Here is a 7,397-nt window from a genome sequence, read left to right as displayed (position 1 = left end):
ATGGTCCTGTGATATTGAGGATTGTAATGGAAGGAGAGCGCAGATATCCAAAAGGATAAACCCCTGAAGGATCCCTGAATTTGGTTAAAGACGGCAATTTCTCATGAAACAAATTCAATACAATATCGCGACAGGCTAGTAAAACCCTTGACAGGCTGCAATTCACATCACAACCACTGGGTGGTGACTTACATAGAATAGACATCTCGAGACAGAGTATCGCGAGATCACGTTTATTTTCAAAACGACTCATCTCGCACCACAAATCTCATGATATGTAATGATATGAGGAACGGTAAGTAGGGACACATCTGAAGAGATACAATATGAAGGTTCTAGAATGGCCGAATTCTAGTCCTGATCTGAACCCAATAGAGAAACGGCAGCAGGACCCAGAGAATTAACTTGACGCCCCCACCTTACATGTGCCAATTATAATACTGGTGTCTTCTTATGTGGCAGACGGATCTTGGGGCCCCTCAGTCACCAGGGCCCGGGTGCATCAACTAACTCTGTTCCCCTCTAACTACACCCCTGGTAGGGCCTGAAATGTGCAGTTCATGCAGAAAACCTTCCCATGTGCCAGAATTACCATCAGTTCTGCTGAGACGAGCGAGAGGAAAACCTCTGGGTGTAATTACAGCTGCTAGTGATGGCACCCCCAGTGATTGGATATAAGGGGGCAATTATCTGTCTGACACAGATTTTCCCACGACAATAAGGATGTATTGACTCCTTTATGTTATTTGCTTGTCCCTCACCTGTCGATGCACCGTTCAGCCATAACATTACAACCACCGGCCTAATATTGTGTAGTCGCCCTCGTGCCCCCCGTACAGACTAACCCCTCGTCATGGACTCCACAAGACATCTGGAGGTTCCTGTGATCTCTGGTTGTGAGGTGCGGCCCCCGTGAATCGGACGTTTCTCACAGATAATCGATCGGATTGAGATCTGGGGAATTTGGAGATGACATCTTGAAGTCTTTGTCATGTTCCTCATCATTCCTGGACAGTGTCTGCAGTGTGGGGGGGCAATATCCTGCAGTGTGGGGGGGCAATATCCTGCAGTGTAGCGGGGGGCAATATCCTGCAGTGTGGTGGGGGCATTATCCTGCAGTGTTGCAGGGGGCATTATCCTGCAGTGTGGTGGGGGCATTATCCTGCAGTGTGGCGGGGGCATTATCCTGCAGTGTGGCGGGGGCATTATCCTGCAGTGTGGCGGGGGGGCGTTATCCTGCAGTGTGGGGGGGCATTATCCTGCAGTGTGGCGGGGGCGTTATCCTGCAGTGTGGCGGGGGCATTATCCTGCAGTGTGGGGGGGAATTATCCTGCAGTGTGGCGGGGGCATTATCCTGCAGTGTGGCAGGGGCATTATCCTGCAGTGTGGGGGGGCATTATCCTGCAGTGTGGCGGGGGCATTATCCTGCAGTGTGGCAGGGGCATTATCCTGCAGTGTGGGGGGGCGTTATCCTGCAGTGTGGCGGGGACATTATCCTGCAGTGTGGCGGGGGCATTATCCTGCAGTGTGGCGGGGGCATTATCCTGCAGTGTGGCGGGGGCATTATCCTGCAGTGTGGGGGGGCATTATCCTGCAGTGTGGCGGGGACATTATCCTGCAGTGTGGCGGGGGCATTATCCTGCAGTGTGGGGGGGCATTATCCTGCAGTGTGGCGGGGGCATTATCCTGCAGTGTGGCGGGGGCATTATCCTGCAGTGTGGCGGGGGCATTATCCTGCAGTGTGGCGGGGGCATTAACACACGCCCCCAATACATGGTGGCGCCGCTAGCAGCCATAACGGCTGCTACAACCGTAGTGATGCCAGTACGGGGCCCGCACCGCCCAGCCCCTAACATACCCCAGTGAAAGCATCAGTCACCTTCAGGGCTCAGATACAAATGAATATTATATGCAGCCGGTCACGTTAGTCCTGCAGCCTATAAGACGCTGGAAAGACTCCCTGCGCAGGCCGGCGTGATGACTTCACTGCATCATGCTTGTCTGCGCATGTTTTCCGACCGTAGGCTGTGCAGCGCTCCGTCCGTCACGGGAACGGAGTACGATAAGTAAAAAAAATATTATTTGGGGGGACGGTTCTGTGGCACTATATACAAGAGGGGGGGGAGGGTGGCACTTTATACAAGGGGCAAGCAGGGTGGCACTGTATACAAGGGGGGAAGCAGGGTGGCACTATATACAAGGGGGTGAAGCAGGGTGGCACTATATACAAGGGGGGAAGCAGAGTGGAACTATATACAAGGGGGTGAAGCAGAGTGGCACTATATACAAGGGGGGAAGCAGGGTGGCTCTATATACAAGAGGGGGGGGAGGGTGGCACTTTATACAAGGGGCAAGCAGGGTGGCACTGTATACAAGGGGGGAAGCAGGGTGGCACTATATACAAGGGGGTGAAGCAGGGTGGCACTATATACAAGGGGGGAAGCAGAGTGGCACTATATACAAGGGGGTGAAGCAGAGTGGCACTATATACAAGGGGGGAAGCAGGGTGGCACTATATACAATGTGGGAGCAGGGTGGCACTATATACAAGGGGGGAACATGGTGGCACTATATACAAGAGGGGGCTATATGGTACTATACAGGGGGGGTCTGTATGGCAGTATTTACTACGGGGATGTGTGTGGCACTATATACAAGGGAGGGGGGCTGTGTGGCGATATCCACAGGAAGGGCTGTATGCCACTATCGACAAGGGGAAGGTGGGGGGCACTATCTACAAGTGGGGTGTGACACTGTCTACAGGTGGCATTATCTATAAGGGGGGCTTCTTGTTGCACCTGGGGGGGGGGGGGGGACCCAGTCAAAAGTTTGCTATGGAGCCCAGTCTTTCCTAGTTATGCCCCTGGGTCTGCGTGTTCTGACATGTTTCTATCATGGCCGGCAGTGACTTTACCAGAAATTTGTGGTACAGTAGATCTTCTGTGGAATCAGTCTAGACAAGCCAGCCTCCCCTCCCCCGCACATTAATGAGCCTTGTGCGCCCAAGATCCTGTTACCGGTTGTCTTCCCTTGGAGCACTTTAGGTCGGTAGACCCCACATGACCGGGAACACCCCACATGACCCGGAACACCCCACATGACAGGGAACACCACACATGACAGGGAACACCCCACATGACCGGGAACACCCCACATGACAGGGAACACCCCACATGACCGGAAACACCCCACATGACCGGAAACACCACACATGACAGGGAACACCCCACATGACCGGGAACACCCCACATGACCGGGAAGACCCCACATGACCGGGAACACCCCACAAGACCGGGATCACCCCACATGACCGGGAACACCCCACATGACCGGGAACACCCCACAAGACCGGGAACACCCTTCCCATTCTGGACATGACCCAGTCGTCTACACATCACAATTTGGCTCTCGTCACAGTCACTCAGATCTTTACACTTCTCCATTTTTCCTGCCTCTAACATCAACTTCAAGACCTGACTGGTCACCTGCTGATACCCCCCTAATATATGCCCCCAAATTATATCCCCTCCTCCTTGTCAGGCGCCATTGTAACCAGATCATCCATGTTATTCACTTCACCGGGCACTGGTTGTAATGTTGTGGCTGATCGGAGTGTGTATATATATATATATATATATGGGTCATCAGTGTTTGATGGTAAAACCCATGAAGTCACATTTTTATTGGTCATTAGAAAATATCTAATAGTCCAGAATATCTGCTAGTCCGGAGAGGTTTGGATGATTGAGTCCTTACAGTTCAGGTTTATTGTAAGTCTTTCCATGCCGAGTCCTCGTCCCATGTGCAATATCCGCAGCTTCTATTACATGACGCTGCCCGTGTTCCGGACGCACCCTGTCATTATGTCTTTTTCCAGCCCAAACCATCTATTTTCTATTGGCTCATATGGAACATTTATCCAGTGGGTGGAAAACATATGGGACAGTTACTTCTTATATTCAGGTGGATGAAGATATTACAAAGCAATCTGATCGGAAGGGTGTAGGCGGGGAGTGCAGATCATTCTGGGCGCCCATTCTAATGATATATAATACAAAGCAAACAATAACTGCACTGCAGTACGGAGAGGCTGTACTGTGCGCTTATTACGTATTATTCACCGATTATACTTTATCTACCTCTATCTATCATATATATATATATATATAATCTAACTATCTATCTTTCTAATTATCCATTTTGCCAGGCAATGACAGGTTGCATTCAAGTACACAGCTGATGAAGAGTGGTTTACTAGTCCTATAAACGGGTCCTTCACCCACACATGTAACCAAAACACCCATGTGCTTTATGTGGGGTCCAGGACTGGATTGTAGAATGGATAAAATGGACAACTGCCCTATGGCCTACACCAACACCACCATTATAACCCCGTTATATATTATTATATAGTTTTCATGTATTGTAGAGTAGTATTGTTTAAGCACTGTTATGTGTACTCTGTATGGCACTATTATTTGTACACTGTATGGCACGGTTATGTGTGCACTGTATGGCACTGTTATGTGTGCACTGTATGGCACTGCTACGTGTGCACTGTATGGCACTGTTATGTGTACACTGTATGGCACTGTTATGTGTTCACTGTATGGCACTGTTACATGTAGGCACTGTTATGTGTACTCTGTATGGCACTGTTATTTGTACACTGTATGGCACTGTTACGCGTGCACTGTGTGGCACTGTTATGTGTGCACTGTACGGCACTGTTACGTGCAGACACTGTATGGCACTGTTATGTGTAGGCACTGTATGGCACTGTTATGTGTGCACTGTTATGTGTGCACTGTTATGTGTAGGCACTGTATGACACTGTATGGCACTGTTATGTGTACACTGTAAGAACTATTGTTTGTACACTGTATGGTATGGCACGGTTGTGTGTACTGTATGGCACTGTTACGTGTACACTGTATGGTACTGTTCAGTGTAGGCACTGTTACGTGTATGCACTGTATTGCAGTTACGTGTAGGCACTGTATGGCACTGTTACGTGTGCACTGTATGGCACTGTTACGTGTAGGCACTGTATGGCACGGTTACGTGTACGCTGTATGGCACGGTTACGTGTACGCTGTATGGCACGGTTCCGTGTACGCTGTATGGCACGGTTCCGTGTACGCTGTATGGCACGGTTACGTGTACGCTGTATGGCACGGTTACGTGTACGCTGTATGGCACGGTTACGTGTACGCTGTATGGCACGGTTACGTGTACGCTGTATGGCACGGTTACGTGTACGCTGTATGGCACGGTTACGTGTACGCTGTATGGCACGGTTACGTGTACGCTGTATGGCACGGTTACGTGTACGCTGTATGGCACGGTTACGTGTACGCTGTATGGCACGGTTACGTGTACACTCTATGGCATTGCTATGTGTGCACTCTATGGCACTGTTATGTGTGCACCGTATGGTAACATGTAGGCGCACTGTATGGCACTGTTACGTGTAGGCACTGTATGGCACTGTTACGTGTAGGCACTGTATGGCACTGTTACGTGTAGGCACTGTATGGCACTGTTACGTGTAGGCACTGTATGGCACTGTTACGTGTAGGCACTGTATGGCACTGTTACGTGTAGGCACTGTATGGCACTGTTACGTGTAGGCACTGTATGGCACTGTTACGTGTAGGCACTGTATGGCACGGTTACGTGTACACTGTATCGCACGGTTACGTGTACACTGTATGGCACGGTTACGTGTACACTGTATGGCACGGTTACGTGTACACTGTATGGCACGGTTACGTGTACACTGTATGGCACGGTTACGTGTACACTCTATGGCATTGCTATGTGTGCACTCTATGGCACTGTTATGTGTGCACCGTATGGTACGGTTACATGTAGGCGCACTGTATGGCACTGTTACGTGTAGGCACTGTATGGCACTGTTACGTGTAGGCACTGTATGGCACTGTTACGTGTAGGCACTGTATGGCACTGTTACGTGTAGGCACTGTATGGCACTGTTACGTGTAGGCACTGTATGGCACTGTTACGTGTAGGCATTGTATGGCACTGTTACGTGTAGGCACTGTATGGCACTGTTACGTGTAGGCACTGTATGGCACTGTTACGTGTAGGCACTGTATGGCACTGTTACGTGTAGGCACTGTATGGCACTGTTAGGGCATTTTCACACGCTTAACAAAAAACGTCTGAAAATACGGAGCTGTTTTCAAGGAAAAACAGTTCCTGATTTTCAGAAGTTTTTTGAGCAACTCGCGTTTTTGGCTGCGTTTTCTACGGCCGTTTTTGGGGCTGTTTTCAATAGAGTCTATGAAAAACGGCTCCAAAAACGTCCCACGAAGTGTCCTGCACTTCTTTTGACGAGCCGTCATTTTACGCGCCGTATTTTGACAGCGACGCGTAGTCCCCTCAGTGGAAAGATAGGACATCTTCTATCTTTCCTCGAATCGGAGACTCTGACCTTTTTTCATGGACCCGATTCACCCGCTAAAGTGAACGAGTTCGTGAAGACGATCGCGTGCCACTCGGATGCCGTCAAAAATGTCCCGAGTGGCACAACGGTCGTGTGCATGAGACCTTAGTGGGGATTTCCGTCGTCTCGCCATTTATTACCACGTACGCTATGAGCAGATAAATCGACCACGACTTCTACTACTGACATGGATTTCAGCCGCTTCCAGTTCTGTGAGTGACACCTGCTGGTCGAAAACCATATCTGAGCGCAATCACCTACAGCCGTGCTCCCCCAAAGGTCCTGGATTTAGGATTTCCTTAACCGCTTAAGTCCTGAACCTATTTTGACCCGATCAAGACTGAACTTTTTAAAAAATTTGGTATAAAAGAAATTTCCCTCTTTTTAATGTAGAAGGGGTAAAATCGGCTTTTCTGCTGCAAAAGTCACACCATCTGCTATTTGTTGCAGGATTTTCCTCCCCATTCATTCAATAGGGAAATGGCGCAACAAAAAGCAGCGATTACGCAAATACTATTGACATATTGCGGAAAAAACCAACGCGCCGCAGGTCAATTTCTGAGCATTTTTTCCGCTCATCATTTACGCAGCGTCTGGAGATTTCTTCCCATCTCGTCCACTCTGCTGCCACTCTATTACGCTGCGGATTATACGCTGTATTTACGCTACGTGTGAACTTACCCTATTAGTGAATTCTGCGGTAATATCGGGGGGTCCTCATGTTTGTCTCTCTCTGGGGGACCCGTCCTGTATTACACAGACAACACATTGATATGAATGGACACCGTGTAATACTTCATTTCTCCTGTGGTGGCGCTGCAGGGAAACTGAACACTTACTGCCAGGTTTCCCCACAGATCACAGCTGATCGCTGGGGGGTCCCAGCAGGGGGAGACTTTGTGATCTACTTATATTCAAGGAACCT

The sequence above is a fragment of the Rhinoderma darwinii genome, chromosome 5, assembly GCF_050947455.1.
Source record: "Rhinoderma darwinii isolate aRhiDar2 chromosome 5, aRhiDar2.hap1, whole genome shotgun sequence".
NCBI lineage: Eukaryota > Metazoa > Chordata > Amphibia > Anura > Rhinodermatidae > Rhinoderma > Rhinoderma darwinii.
The sequence above is the reverse complement of the archived record's forward strand: the minus strand, read 5'-3'. Positions refer to the sequence as shown.